Raw genomic sequence first — 17,137 nt, forward strand, 5'->3', positions numbered from 1 at the left:
AAGAGACGAAGAAAACAGGCATTCCTTGCCCATACCCAAGAGAATGGGAATCGATCCCATATCCGGCGAAGTTTAATCTAATTAACTTCACGCCGTTTAATGGGATGGGTTCACCTACCCAGCATTTGATTTACTTCAAATCGCATTTGGGGGTGATCTCTGGTAATGAGCCTCTGATGGTGCGGTCATTCGTCGGCACTCTTCGCGGAGCCGCCTTCGATTGGTATCGCCGCCTCAAGCCAGGCAGCGTAAACAGCTGGGATGACATGGAGACCAAGTTCCTGGCCAACTTCTTCGACGACGACACCGAGATATCTATCGGATCGTTGCTCGATGAGAAGCAGAAGGACGGAGAGTTAGTCGATACCTTCGTCAAAAGATTCCGGAACAAGGCGATGAATTGCCGGGACCCGATCACAGAGGAATTCATCCTCCAAACTTGCCACAACAACCTTGCGTTGGACGTGTTGGAAGCAATGGGAACAGCACCGTCTGACACTTGGAAGGATCTGAAGGCCCGAGGGGAGCAGGCTGAGCGATTCCTTAGAAGGAAGAAGGCCGAGAGGAACCAACCGACGGTTAATCCGCTGGACTCAAATTTCGCCTCTCGTGGTAAGGGCAAAACACCTGCAGCTACTGGTGGTGCTAATCAAGCGTCACAACAGCAATCCCGAAGGCAGCAAAAGACTTCGGGTCCGAGACTCCAAAGAGAGTATTCCTTCAAGGACGAAGACGTTCCAGCCATCTTCGAATCCCTCCTTGAAGGTAACAAGATCAAGCTACCACCTATCACAAATCAGGAGGAAGCTGACAACACTACGGACCCAAAGTACTGTGCATACCACAGGAGGGTCGTTCATCCCACCAAGGATTGCTTTGCTCTCAAGAATAGCATTCAGACCTTGGTTGAAGCCGGCGTCATAACGCTAAGGTAAGCCAATTGAGAACGGCAAAACTCCAAAGAGTATACGAGTATAAACTGTTTCTCAATCCTCCGACCGGTATAAGAGGTTAAACTACTCCCTGATACTCCAATAGGTATATGAGTCTAAACTGTTTCCCCACTTTTGACGGGAAGTTCCTGGAGAATATTAAGCTAATATTCTTAAGGATAACCCGGTTAGTTAACTGATAATAATGTCCGAACCAGTTCCGCAGAGGAAACTGGGGGTGGACGATTTATGTAACGGGAAGTTCCCAAAACCACAGCAATGTAATGAATAAGAACTCCCATTCTCACCATGTCTATGCACTCAACACTCTCTCTGTTAGAGTCTGGACGTAAAGTACCCACTTGGTCAAACCTTCTTACAGTTAGGACCACAGTCAAAATCCCCTCTCGATTCCCCCAATGAACGAGAGGTCCACAAATTGAGCGATCAAACCTTCCTACAGTTAGGATTGTCTCAAAACACCCACTTGGTCAAACCTTCTTACAGTTAGGACCACAGTCAAAATCCCCTCTCGATTCCCCCAATGAACGAGAGGTCCACAAATTGAGCGATCAAACCTTCCTACAGTTAGGATTGTCTCAAAACACCCACTTGGTCAAACCTTCTTACAGTTAGGACCACAGTCAAAATCCCCTCTCGATTCCCCCAATGAACGAGAGGTCCACAAATTGAGCGATCAAACCTTCCTACAGTTAGGATTGTCTCAAAACACCCACTTGGTCAAACCTTCTTACAGTTAGGACCACAGTCAAAATCCCCTCTCGATTCCCCCAATGAACGAGAGGTCCACAAATTGAGCGATCAAACCTTCCTACAGTTAGGATTGTCTCAAAACACCCACTTGGTCAAACCTTCTTACAGTTAGGACCACAGTCAAAATCCCCTCTCGATTCCCCCAATGAACGAGAGGTCCACAAATTGAGCGATCAAACCTTCCTACAGTTAGGATTGTCTCAAAACACCCACTTGGTCAAACCTTCTTACAGTTAGGACCACAGTCAAAATCCCCTCTCGATTCCCCCAATGAACGAGAGGTCCACAAATTGAGCGATCAAACCTTCCTACAGTTAGGATTGTCTCAAAACACCCACTTGGTCAAACCTTCTTACAGTTAGGACCACAGTCAAAATCCCCTCTCGATTCCCCCAATGAACGAGAGGTCCACAAATTGAGCGATCAAACCTTCCTACAGTTAGGATTGTCTCAAAACACCCACTTGGTCAAACCTTCTTACAGTTAGGACCACAGTCAAAATCCCCTCTCGATTCCCCCAATGAACGAGAGGTCCACAAATTGAGCGATCAAACCTTCCTACAGTTAGGATTGTCTCAAAACACCCACTTGGTCAAACCTTCTTACAGTTAGGACCACAGTCAAAATCCCCTCTCGATTCCCCCAATGAACGAGAGGTCCACAAATTGAGCGATCAAACCTTCCTACAGTTAGGATTGTCTCAAAACACCCACTTGGTCAAACCTTCTTACAGTTAGGACCACAGTCAAAATCCCCTCTCGATTCCCCCAATGAACGAGAGGTCCACAAATTGAGCGATCAAACCTTCCTACAGTTAGGATTGTCTCAAAACACCCACTTGGTCAAACCTTCTTACAGTTAGGACCACAGTCAAAATCCCCTCTCGATTCCCCCAATGAACGAGAGGTCCACAAATTGAGCGATCAAACCTTCCTACAGTTAGGATTGTCTCAAAACACCCACTTGGTCAAACCTTCTTACAGTTAGGACCACAGTCAAAATCCCCTCTCGATTCCCCCAATGAACGAGAGGTCCACAAATTGAGCGATCAAACCTTCCTACAGTTAGGATTGTCTCAAAACACCCACTTGGTCAAACCTTCTTACAGTTAGGACCACAGTCAAAATCCCCTCTCGATTCCCCCAATGAACGAGAGGTCCACAAATTGAGCGATCAAACCTTCCTACAGTTAGGATTGTCTCAAAACACCCACTTGGTCAAACCTTCTTACAGTTAGGACCACAGTCAAAATCCCCTCTCGATTCCCCCAATGAACGAGAGGTCCACAAATTGAGCGATCAAACCTTCCTACAGTTAGGATTGTCTCAAAACACCCACTTGGTCAAACCTTCTTACAGTTAGGACCACAGTCAAAATCCCCTCTCGATTCCCCCAATGAACGAGAGGTCCACAAATTGAGCGATCAAACCTTCCTACAGTTAGGATTGTCTCAAAACACCCACTTGGTCAAACCTTCTTACAGTTAGGACCACAGTCAAAATCCCCTCTCGATTCCCCCAATGAACGAGAGGTCCACAAATTGAGCGATCAAACCTTCCTACAGTTAGGATTGTCTCAAAACACCCACTTGGTCAAACCTTCTTACAGTTAGGACCACAGTCAAAATCCCCTCTCGATTCCCCCAATGAACGAGAGGTCCACAAATTGAGCGATCAAACCTTCCTACAGTTAGGATTGTCTCAAAACACCCACTTGGTCAAACCTTCTTACAGTTAGGACCACAGTCAAAATCCCCTCTCGATTCCCCCAATGAACGAGAGGTCCACAAATTGAGCGATCAAACCTTCCTACAGTTAGGATTGTCTCAAAACACCCACTTGGTCAAACCTTCTTACAGTTAGGACCACAGTCAAAATCCCCTCTCGATTCCCCCAATGAACGAGAGGTCCACAAATTGAGCGATCAAACCTTCCTACAGTTAGGATTGTCTCAAAACACCCACTTGGTCAAACCTTCTTACAGTTAGGACCACAGTCAAAATCCCCTCTCGATTCCCCCAATGAACGAGAGGTCCACAAATTGAGCGATCAAACCTTCCTACAGTTAGGATTGTCTCAAAACACCCACTTGGTCAAACCTTCTTACAGTTAGGACCACAGTCAAAATCCCCTCTCGATTCCCCCAATGAACGAGAGGTCCACAAATTGAGCGATCAAACCTTCCTACAGTTAGGATTGTCTCAAAACACCCACTTGGTCAAACCTTCTTACAGTTAGGACCACAGTCAAAATCCCCTCTCGATTCCCCCAATGAACGAGAGGTCCACAAATTGAGCGATCAAACCTTCCTACAGTTAGGATTGTCTCAAAACACCCACTTGGTCAAACCTTCTTACAGTTAGGACCACAGTCAAAATCCCCTCTCGATTCCCCCAATGAACGAGAGGTCCACAAATTGAGCGATCAAACCTTCCTACAGTTAGGATTGTCTCAAAACACCCACTTGGTCAAACCTTCTTACAGTTAGGACCACAGTCAAAATCCCCTCTCGATTCCCCCAATGAACGAGAGGTCCACAAATTGAGCGATCAAACCTTCCTACAGTTAGGATTGTCTCAAAACACCCACTTGGTCAAACCTTCTTACAGTTAGGACCACAGTCAAAATCCCCTCTCGATTCCCCCAATGAACGAGAGGTCCACAAATTGAGCGATCAAACCTTCCTACAGTTAGGATTGTCTCAAAACACCCACTTGGTCAAACCTTCTTACAGTTAGGACCACAGTCAAAATCCCCTCTCGATTCCCCCAATGAACGAGAGGTCCACAAATTGAGCGATCAAACCTTCCTACAGTTAGGATTGTCTCAAAACACCCACTTGGTCAAACCTTCTTACAGTTAGGACCACAGTCAAAATCCCCTCTCGATTCCCCCAATGAACGAGAGGTCCACAAATTGAGCGATCAAACCTTCCTACAGTTAGGATTGTCTCAAAACACCCACTTGGTCAAACCTTCTTACAGTTAGGACCACAGTCAAAATCCCCTCTCGATTCCCCCAATGAACGAGAGGTCCACAAATTGAGCGATCAAACCTTCCTACAGTTAGGATTGTCTCAAAACACCCACTTGGTCAAACCTTCTTACAGTTAGGACCACAGTCAAAATCCCCTCTCGATTCCCCCAATGAACGAGAGGTCCACAAATTGAGCGATCAAACCTTCCTACAGTTAGGATTGTCTCAAAACACCCACTTGGTCAAACCTTCTTACAGTTAGGACCACAGTCAAAATCCCCTCTCGATTCCCCCAATGAACGAGAGGTCCACAAATTGAGCGATCAAACCTTCCTACAGTTAGGATTGTCTCAAAACACCCACTTGGTCAAACCTTCTTACAGTTAGGACCACAGTCAAAATCCCCTCTCGATTCCCCCAATGAACGAGAGGTCCACAAATTGAGCGATCAAACCTTCCTACAGTTAGGATTGTCTCAAAACACCCACTTGGTCAAACCTTCTTACAGTTAGGACCACAGTCAAAATCCCCTCTCGATTCCCCCAATGAACGAGAGGTCCACAAATTGAGCGATCAAACCTTCCTACAGTTAGGATTGTCTCAAAACACCCACTTGGTCAAACCTTCTTACAGTTAGGACCACAGTCAAAATCCCCTCTCGATTCCCCCAATGAACGAGAGGTCCACAAATTGAGCGATCAAACCTTCCTACAGTTAGGATTGTCTCAAAACACCCACTTGGTCAAACCTTCTTACAGTTAGGACCACAGTCAAAATCCCCTCTCGATTCCCCCAATGAACGAGAGGTCCACAAATTGAGCGATCAAACCTTCCTACAGTTAGGATTGTCTCAAAACACCCACTTGGTCAAACCTTCTTACAGTTAGGACCACAGTCAAAATCCCCTCTCGATTCCCCCAATGAACGAGAGGTCCACAAATTGAGCGATCAAACCTTCCTACAGTTAGGATTGTCTCAAAACACCCACTTGGTCAAACCTTCTTACAGTTAGGACCACAGTCAAAATCCCCTCTCGATTCCCCCAATGAACGAGAGGTCCACAAATTGAGCGATCAAACCTTCCTACAGTTAGGATTGTCTCAAAACACCCACTTGGTCAAACCTTCTTACAGTTAGGACCACAGTCAAAATCCCCTCTCGATTCCCCCAATGAACGAGAGGTCCACAAATTGAGCGATCAAACCTTCCTACAGTTAGGATTGTCTCAAAACACCCACTTGGTCAAACCTTCTTACAGTTAGGACCACAGTCAAAATCCCCTCTCGATTCCCCCAATGAACGAGAGGTCCACAAATTGAGCGATCAAACCTTCCTACAGTTAGGATTGTCTCAAAACACCCACTTGGTCAAACCTTCTTACAGTTAGGACCACAGTCAAAATCCCCTCTCGATTCCCCCAATGAACGAGAGGTCCACAAATTGAGCGATCAAACCTTCCTACAGTTAGGATTGTCTCAAAACACCCACTTGGTCAAACCTTCTTACAGTTAGGACCACAGTCAAAATCCCCTCTCGATTCCCCCAATGAACGAGAGGTCCACAAATTGAGCGATCAAACCTTCCTACAGTTAGGATTGTCTCAAAACACCCACTTGGTCAAACCTTCTTACAGTTAGGACCACAGTCAAAATCCCCTCTCGATTCCCCCAATGAACGAGAGGTCCACAAATTGAGCGATCAAACCTTCCTACAGTTAGGATTGTCTCAAAACACCCACTTGGTCAAACCTTCTTACAGTTAGGACCACAGTCAAAATCCCCTCTCGATTCCCCCAATGAACGAGAGGTCCACAAATTGAGCGATCAAACCTTCCTACAGTTAGGATTGTCTCAAAACACCCACTTGGTCAAACCTTCTTACAGTTAGGACCACAGTCAAAATCCCCTCTCGATTCCCCCAATGAACGAGAGGTCCACAAATTGAGCGATCAAACCTTCCTACAGTTAGGATTGTCTCAAAACACCCACTTGGTCAAACCTTCTTACAGTTAGGACCACAGTCAAAATCCCCTCTCGATTCCCCCAATGAACGAGAGGTCCACAAATTGAGCGATCAAACCTTCCTACAGTTAGGATTGTCTCAAAACACCCACTTGGTCAAACCTTCTTACAGTTAGGACCACAGTCAAAATCCCCTCTCGATTCCCCCAATGAACGAGAGGTCCACAAATTGAGCGATCAAACCTTCCTACAGTTAGGATTGTCTCAAAACACCCACTTGGTCAAACCTTCTTACAGTTAGGACCACAGTCAAAATCCCCTCTCGATTCCCCCAATGAACGAGAGGTCCACAAATTGAGCGATCAAACCTTCCTACAGTTAGGATTGTCTCAAAACACCCACTTGGTCAAACCTTCTTACAGTTAGGACCACAGTCAAAATCCCCTCTCGATTCCCCCAATGAACGAGAGGTCCACAAATTGAGCGATCAAACCTTCCTACAGTTAGGATTGTCTCAAAACACCCACTTGGTCAAACCTTCTTACAGTTAGGACCACAGTCAAAATCCCCTCTCGATTCCCCCAATGAACGAGAGGTCCACAAATTGAGCGATCAAACCTTCCTACAGTTAGGATTGTCTCAAAACACCCACTTGGTCAAACCTTCTTACAGTTAGGACCACAGTCAAAATCCCCTCTCGATTCCCCCAATGAACGAGAGGTCCACAAATTGAGCGATCAAACCTTCCTACAGTTAGGATTGTCTCAAAACACCCACTTGGTCAAACCTTCTTACAGTTAGGACCACAGTCAAAATCCCCTCTCGATTCCCCCAATGAACGAGAGGTCCACAAATTGAGCGATCAAACCTTCCTACAGTTAGGATTGTCTCAAAACACCCACTTGGTCAAACCTTCTTACAGTTAGGACCACAGTCAAAATCCCCTCTCGATTCCCCCAATGAACGAGAGGTCCACAAATTGAGCGATCAAACCTTCCTACAGTTAGGATTGTCTCAAAACACCCACTTGGTCAAACCTTCTTACAGTTAGGACCACAGTCAAAATCCCCTCTCGATTCCCCCAATGAACGAGAGGTCCACAAATTGAGCGATCAAACCTTCCTACAGTTAGGATTGTCTCAAAACACCCACTTGGTCAAACCTTCTTACAGTTAGGACCACAGTCAAAATCCCCTCTCGATTCCCCCAATGAACGAGAGGTCCACAAATTGAGCGATCAAACCTTCCTACAGTTAGGATTGTCTCAAAACACCCACTTGGTCAAACCTTCTTACAGTTAGGACCACAGTCAAAATCCCCTCTCGATTCCCCCAATGAACGAGAGGTCCACAAATTGAGCGATCAAACCTTCCTACAGTTAGGATTGTCTCAAAACACCCACTTGGTCAAACCTTCTTACAGTTAGGACCACAGTCAAAATCCCCTCTCGATTCCCCCAATGAACGAGAGGTCCACAAATTGAGCGATCAAACCTTCCTACAGTTAGGATTGTCTCAAAACACCCACTTGGTCAAACCTTCTTACAGTTAGGACCACAGTCAAAATCCCCTCTCGATTCCCCCAATGAACGAGAGGTCCACAAATTGAGCGATCAAACCTTCCTACAGTTAGGATTGTCTCAAAACACCCACTTGGTCAAACCTTCTTACAGTTAGGACCACAGTCAAAATCCCCTCTCGATTCCCCCAATGAACGAGAGGTCCACAAATTGAGCGATCAAACCTTCCTACAGTTAGGATTGTCTCAAAACACCCACTTGGTCAAACCTTCTTACAGTTAGGACCACAGTCAAAATCCCCTCTCGATTCCCCCAATGAACGAGAGGTCCACAAATTGAGCGATCAAACCTTCCTACAGTTAGGATTGTCTCAAAACACCCACTTGGTCAAACCTTCTTACAGTTAGGACCACAGTCAAAATCCCCTCTCGATTCCCCCAATGAACGAGAGGTCCACAAATTGAGCGATCAAACCTTCCTACAGTTAGGATTGTCTCAAAACACCCACTTGGTCAAACCTTCTTACAGTTAGGACCACAGTCAAAATCCCCTCTCGATTCCCCCAATGAACGAGAGGTCCACAAATTGAGCGATCAAACCTTCCTACAGTTAGGATTGTCTCAAAACACCCACTTGGTCAAACCTTCTTACAGTTAGGACCACAGTCAAAATCCCCTCTCGATTCCCCCAATGAACGAGAGGTCCACAAATTGAGCGATCAAACCTTCCTACAGTTAGGATTGTCTCAAAACACCCACTTGGTCAAACCTTCTTACAGTTAGGACCACAGTCAAAATCCCCTCTCGATTCCCCCAATGAACGAGAGGTCCACAAATTGAGCGATCAAACCTTCCTACAGTTAGGATTGTCTCAAAACACCCACTTGGTCAAACCTTCTTACAGTTAGGACCACAGTCAAAATCCCCTCTCGATTCCCCCAATGAACGAGAGGTCCACAAATTGAGCGATCAAACCTTCCTACAGTTAGGATTGTCTCAAAACACCCACTTGGTCAAACCTTCTTACAGTTAGGACCACAGTCAAAATCCCCTCTCGATTCCCCCAATGAACGAGAGGTCCACAAATTGAGCGATCAGCCGAGCCACCTCGGGGTGGCTCGGTGGCCGAGCCACCTTGGGGTGGCTCGGCCATGAGCCGAGCCACCCCAAGGTGGCTAGGCACAGTGTCGGCCACCCCGAGGTGGCCGACAGTGGCCCGAGGTGGCCGACAGTGGCCAGAGGTGGCCGACAATTCTCTTTTTGCAGCCACTGTCCTGAGAGCCTATAAATAGGCCTAGAGATGTTCATTTTCAGGGGTGGAACTTTCAAGAGCCGAAACTCTGCCGGATTGAAGAGTGAACTCGGAGCTTGAAGACCAGAAGACTTGCACATTCAGATCTGATCCTCGGCGACCATCCACGTCAGAAAAGGCAGGATCTCGAGAGGAAGAAAGAACAGATCTGAGATCTACACGAGACTACACTCCAGATCTAAGCTTGGTCTTAGATCTCGAGATCTGAGCGATTATTCCCTTGGTGGATTAATCCCTCCCGGCTATTATTCCCTTCGTGGAATAATACCCGCATACTCGTGTAGATCCGACCGGATCTAGATCGCGCGGTGGTCCACGGATTAACCCCGGCGTCGGCAAAGAACCCACACAAGCAAGCGACCGCAAAACAGGAGCTTGCGATCTGTTCGAAAGAGGAAAGTTGTAATTTTTATTTTTTTCTTTGATTTAGTTGTAACCGGATCTTATAAAAAGACTGGATCTTTGTAACCCAAGATGACAATCATATCAATGAAAAAGATGACAGTTTTCCACGCGAACAATGGCGTGCTTCCCTCGTATGCTGGTGAGCTCTTTTTGGCGTATTTGTAGATTTGTGGATTAGTCCTTTATCCCCATTTTGTTCTCCTTGGTGAGACAATCGGGAAGAGCCTTGATTCTCCTTGGTGAGGATCGACGCTTTAAAGATGGGTTTTGCTTGGTCAAAACCATATCTCAAAATAAATAAAGGGGGCGTTTTGACGCTGCATTGTGCCTTATAAGGCAGGGATATGTTTTTGATATATCCTACCTTATAAGTGCATAATGTGGCCAAATCGTCTCACCCTTTATAAGGCAGTGACTCTATCTTATCCGTTCGTAGGATGAGTTCAACTTCCTTTTATAACTGAGACTAACAAACACTTAATTGCTTATTTTCAGTGGAATATCCCTCTAGAGCGTTCTTATCTCATGCAGTGGACGGGCGTCGTGACGAGTATTATTCAACCTCCAATGATTTCTCACCTATTCTGCTTACTCTTCAGTTTGTTCCGGGCACGTCGACAGAGGTTGCCCAAGTGGTGAAGGAAGGCGGACATCGAGCTCTTCGACAGTTAATTACGGATGCGCCTTTCGTGAAGGATGCCAGTTCTGTTTAGCCTCTCAGGAAGACTGACTTTTTATTTGGCGACTCTGTCAGAGATCCGGATGCGGTGTTTATTGATGCCGAGCAGTGGCTTCATAAAAATGGCGGTGGTTTCCTATATTTGCCGAAGATTCCTTGACACCGTTCGTTGACTGAGCTCAGGCGTCAGGCCGTGACACGGGAGATGTCGTGGCGCTTGACGGAGGAGCATGAGAGCATTCACTATGGCTATATCACTCATCAGGCAGCTCCTGGTTCGAGCAGGAGTCATATCGTTGGATTGCGTCCTGGAGTATTGGGGCTGTATGCACCACCACGTAACGAATTTCTTGCTTCTACTTCTACTTTGAAGAATCGTCTTGCCGACTTAGGACGGGAGTTGCCTGCGACGCGCCACAGATTCTATGGCTGGGTCCATTCTTTAGACAAGCTTTGGTGGGCTCGTATGACGAAGTACGTCTTAAGCCGATGGAGCGAGGAGTTGCACGCTTGTGGTCTATATGTAGCCATTCGTTCCACCATGTATGGCTTACCTGTCAGCGCGAAGCATTTCTTCGCTTTGTGCGAGCTCTATAACCCGGATTCGAACACTTTTCTGACCCAGCAAGGGGAGTTGGGCTTGGCTCTCCATGAGATGCACAGGATTTCTGGTTTGCCCATGGGTCAGATGCTATATCAGGAATACTTTCCCTCCAACCATGAATTGAGTCACCTGAAGGATCGTATGCCCGACCGCTACGAGACTTTATGGGACCTCACATGTCACTATCATATTGCTTTGGCGCAGTCTGAGCCTTTAGCGAAGAGGACTAAATCACATGTGAGTCTGAAGCAGTTTGCGTGTTATTTGTTCAGGAATCTAGAGAGCAATTCTGGCGAGGCTATTTGTGAACTGGCACCGCTTACTCCTTCAGAGGTTAATGGTCTGTTGAAGAAGCTCTTATACCATTAGCAGTCCCGAGAGTGGCTTTCCTGCAGGGACCAAGTTTAAATCGTTCTTATGGCATGCGACCGCATTGATTCAGCCGATGACCCTTCTTGCCGGTTACCTTGCTATCTGGTTAAAGAAATACGTGGTCCCGTATCAGTCCGGTGACATTATGCTATTGGAAGTGCTCTACCCAGCGGTTCAACTTGCCTACAAAAAGGAACTTTCGCTTCTTCCGGTGATGGTGGCTAACATTCATCGAGGGCTTCGATAGATTTCTAGTACCTTCACACAGAAAGAAGATGCACCGTCGGCTAAGATTCCTCTTTCTAAGGTGGAGCTCCCATATATTTATTTGATGGCTTGGTTCGTCCTTCATCATCCTGATATGATGTTGGTACCTAGCACCGTAGACCGCTCTGTTCCCCTACTACAGTTGTTTGAGAATGGCAGGTGGGAGGGGCGAGGATTCCTTGACATCAGAAAGCAGCTACAGGTCCATAAGTGTTGGGCATTTTCCACTTGCTTCCCGCGATTCTTCAGCCGATATGGCGAGTGTTTGATTGATGAGGAGAAGCCGAAGGAGTATCGAACTCACTTAGATATCGGCTGCTTTAATTGGCTAGTGAACATTAGGCCGGGTTATCTGACCTTTTGGGTGAGGAATCAGTGTTTTATAGAGCCATATCTACCCTGCCGATTCGCCCGCCAGTTTGGTTATGATCAGCTTTATGTCGGGAATCCACGTCAGCAGCTTCGGACTCATGGCGGTTTGGTGGACGGTCTCCGGGCATGGCTGTGGACCGTGACGGGCTGTACTGGTGCTAAGTTCAGTCTCCCGAGTGCTGAGCGGCAGTTGAATCCCACCTTCTTAAGCTGTAGGTGGTTGTTAGCAGCTAATAAGACCATCCCCGTGAGGCTTATTGCAGAGCTAGTGGCCGAGGAAGCTTCTAAGGCTGATTCTCGTGTGATTTGGGAAAATGCTCGGTCACAGAGGACACGGAGCAAGACTCGTCAGATTAACGAAGAGGGAAAGAAGATCTTCCATTCTGCTGATGAGGCTTCAGGCGGAGATCTTGAAGATTACGAGGACTGTCCCGAGCGAGGTTATCTACCTATTCTTTCCTTCTGTCTTCAAGAATTATTAATCTTGACAGTTGTTTGATGTTTCAGGGACCGCAGCTGACAAGGATGAAGGGTTCCGTCCTTTTTCCCAGGCGAGACCTTCGATTGTTGTCCCCGCTACTAGGCAGAAGAGATTAGCCCACAAGCCGCATACAGATTCGCGAACATCTAAGATGGATTTGTCTGGTGATGATCCTGCTAGCGACGGAGGTAACATCTACCCTATAGATCATACTCTTGATCATTCAGAACTTCGACTCATGCTTTTCCATCTCTATGTAGGAGAGCGTGGGGATAGCGAGATGAGTCCTGATCCTGCTCCTCATGATTGTGTATTTTCTGGTGAGCATGACTCACCATACCAGGTAGAAAAGCCTGCAGAAGCTACCGACGTTAGGGAGACCATCAATGTAGGACCCGATTCAGCGAATCCAGGTACATCTACCATTGACAATGTACCCTTTAGATGGCACACAAAGGAGTTGAACGATTCAGAATTCGTGCATTTCCTAATTGTCTCTATGCTTCTTGCTCTTTTAGATAAATTGCAGGAGGCAAACGTGGATCTTGGGAATAGAGAGGCTAACACACCCATAAGAGGTAACTCATTTCTTTTGGTCGTAGTCTCTTTATTCTTCTTTCGCACTTATATTCTCTTGTGTCAGATTTCTCGACTGATGATTTTGACGAGGAAGGTTTGCTTGTGGACACTCCTATGCTCCACTTCATGTATGGCTCTCCTCAGATTGATGACTAGATGCCTGAAGATATGGTTCCTGAGTCTACACTCCCTAAGAATCCCGAGGATGGTCCTTCTGAAGGTACGTGCCTCTTCTCAAGTTAATTATAGGACTAGCCAATTTTTGACTAATGCAGCTATAATGTGATGCATTTGAGCATTCCGTTTTGTGTTTAACAGGAGCTTTTGTCGAGACTGATCCTGTTGAGCCGGCTGTGAGACCAACTACACCAGCTGCACATCACATCCGTTACACCTCCACTACCCCAGTGACTCAAGGGAAGGAGGTAAAATTAGGCAACTGAGAAATATCATTTATTTCCTCATTAAGGCTTTTGACTGGATTTCTCCTTTTTGTGTAGGGCTTCTCTTCTCGGCTTCATGTCCTTGGAAGGAGTTGTTATCAGACAATGAACCTGAGAAGATCGTCATCTGCATAAAAGTCCGCTCCTTCTTCTCCTTCGTAAATGCTATGATTGGCAAACTCTTCACGACGGACTTTTCCTTTCACTAGTTTAAACCATTCCTTGATTCTAGATAAATTCGATAAGGGATGCAGGATACCCGGATCTGGACCGAAGGCTATAGTTGATGACCTTGATTGTCTAAGAAGCACGTACTTCAGATGTTTTCGTGAGCTCCGCCTGTACAGGTGCTTCTTCATTCATTGCTAACCATTTGGATGCTCGCTTACAGACATGGCAGCGATACTCGATTTTTGCTGGGTGAGTCTCGAGATTCACAGTGGAAGCGGGATTGGGTAGACCGAGTTGAGGCTAACCTTGCTATTAGATTATCTTCACTGGGCGAGCTTGATTTTTCTATTGCCTCTTGTGAGACCCAGATAGACCAGCTCCGAAGAGAGCTCCGTGAGAAAGAGGAGACTTTGAGTATTCTTCAGATGACGAAGGTACATGATCAGCAAGCCCACACTGCTTTATCTGATGAGTTGAAATCCCTGAAGCAGAAGCTGGTTGAGACGGAGGAGATTGCTGTGAAGACTTTGGCCTCCACTGAAGAGTCCATCAGAGCTGAGTTGCAGGATGAGCTTAGGCAAGCTTATGATGAGAAGCTGTCTAAGTTTAGTCAGCAGATTTTTAGCCATGGGCTTGATGTATGATTTCATTTGCTGAATACTTTGACTTTTGATTCTCTTAGTGGAACTGGTTTCATCTTTATCTTTATTATGATTCCTCACTCTGTTTGGAATGATTGACCATAATACTCATAGGATTTTTGGCAAACCCTCAGCCTTCAACGGGTTTGATAAGCCTTTACCGACTACCGTTTGAGTCGGGCTAGCATGCGGATTATCTAAATCCGTTCCGCATATAACGTTGTGCTAAGAGAGTGAATTCTCCGAGACTTTGTGATATGATGTTGAATACATAGACTTCGCCATTGCTACGGGAATAGGCTACCCGGCGACACGTGTTAGGTGTTGACTTTAGGATTTTTGGCTAACCCCCAGCCTTCAACGGGTTTGATAAGCCTTTACCGACTACCGTTTAAGTCGGGCTAGCATGCGGATTGTCTAAATCCGTTCCGCATGTAACGTTGTGCTAAAGGAATGAACTACCTTAGACTTGATGCTACGACTTCGAATGCGTAGACTTTACCATTGTTACGGGAATAGGCTACCCGGCGACACGTGTTAGGTGTTGACTTTAGGATTTTTGGCTAACCCCCAGCCTTCAACGGATTTGACGTGTGTAAGGCATGGATTTTGGTGTTATTAATAACAACCTGCCATAATATTGAATATGTGGGCGGGTGTTCTTTTTAACGGTTAAGAACTAACCGGCAGCGCGGGTTAAGCGCAGACTTATCCTTGCTTAGGTTTCAGGATAGAATACCCCAGAATCGAACTCTGGTGTCTTTTTCTACGGAGAAAGACTAAACCGGCAGCGCGTGTTAGGCGCAGACTTATCCCTGCTTAGGATTCGGGATAAACTTCCTAGGATGAATCCTAGATTGATAAATTTTGGAAAAGATCGTTGCGGGAAAGGAAGAATTTTATATTCTATTTCCCGGTCTTCTTTTAGGGTGAAGGCGAACCCGAATACAAGGAAGGAAGAATTTTATATTCTATTCCTTGATTCTGGAAAGGAAGAATTTTATATTATATTTCCAGCGCAAAAGAAACTAGAAGTGGGATCTCCACTCCGAGAATCTGGAAGATCTAGATAAACTTACCTTTTATAGGACTGGTTATCTAATCTGAAGATGAATTCTTCGTTTTATCAAAGTGAAATTTCAACTTTGGTTATAACCATGAGAAGGCTTAACAAAAGAGAAAAAGAAGGGAGTTCTTTCGTTTATCGAAAGGGGACTCTGAACTAAAAGTGGACCTCTTGTTCATGGAAAGAGTAAAGAGGGCCAGAAAGATATTTTTGGTGGACTCACTGTCAATTGAAATTGATCATTGAGGGATTTTGGTGGTGAAAATGACGAAGAGTACCAACGAAGGACCGTACCATCAGAGGCTCATTACCAGAGATAACCCTAGGTGTGATTTGAAGTAAATCAAATGCTGAGTAGGTGAACCCATCCCATTAAACGGCGTGAAGTTTATTAGATTGAACTTCGCCGGATACGGGATTGATTCCCATTCTCTTGGGTATGGACAAGGAATGCCCGTCTTCTTCATCTCTTGAGCGGAAATCAACGTATTGATTTTGCTCTCGAGGTTTTTAATCTTCAAACTTTCACCTGTGTTTTCACTAGCATTCTCGTTACCACCCCCTGCATTGATGGGAGGATTATTAGTATTATGAGCTTCATTCGCATTTGAGTCCTCATCTTCCTGATTGACTTGGTTGCGACGACTTGGTTCGCCTTGCTGGTTCATCAGTGCTTGGATTTGTTGGTCATGCATTTCTCTCAAATTCTGTATGGCCATCTGCATTTCGAACTTGAAGCTCTCTTGTTGTTTAGCCATAGCTTCTTCAAGCATCTTGGCCACTTGTTCCACACTTATCATAAGTGCCTCGTGGGGTTGTCCCTCGCTGGATACCGTATTATCTGATGCGACCGCAGAGCCAGCATCCGATTCTTCATCTTCTGAAGGTAATCTTGTCCGAACCCTACCATAAGTTCCTCGCTTGATGGCTCCAGACTGCAGACGTGTTATGCGCCGCGACGCTTCGGAATCGACTTGGGATTATCCCGTGTCGATGTCTCCTTGCTGGTCATGTTAGTGGTGACCCTCGGAAATTCTCCGTCTTCAACCACCGTTCTCCTTCGTTGTAAACGCCTAGGCCTTGGTTTTGGCATTTCGGTACTGAGCCTTTCGAAAATAGAAATTCTCTCGGAGACTGTATTGGTGCAGTTGCACTCTGACAATAATGCCCGAATGAGTTTGGAACAGGGGTATTGAGTCTTTAATTCTCGAGGACTCCTTTTCCTGGTCTTACTCGTACCCCTAACACGATAGTACAACTCGTCTACTTGAAGGTCAGAGTAACCTATCACGTGTTGGCACGAATTCTCAGGTATAACACTATCGTCATCAGACGACAATGTTTCCTTCTGAGGGCGAACTGCCTTCTTTGGGCATTCAAAAGTTACGCGCCTCGAAACATGCCCTTGTGGGCGTGAGTTTTCAGCGGGCTCCTGGACTTCAATGTGCAAATTGGTGCACTTAGCTGCCCTGATCTCCTTGTCATGTTGAAGGTGACGGCGACCCCCAGCATGTTGAGTCGTTCGGGGTTTCTTTATCGGGCCCAAACGTTCTTGAACTGGAGCTTTGCATCGTCCATCGGGAAG

The sequence above is a fragment of the Asparagus officinalis genome, chromosome 3 (assembly GCF_001876935.1).
Source record: "Asparagus officinalis chromosome 3, Aspof.V1, whole genome shotgun sequence".
In the NCBI taxonomy this organism is placed as follows: Eukaryota; Viridiplantae; Streptophyta; class Magnoliopsida; order Asparagales; family Asparagaceae; genus Asparagus; species Asparagus officinalis.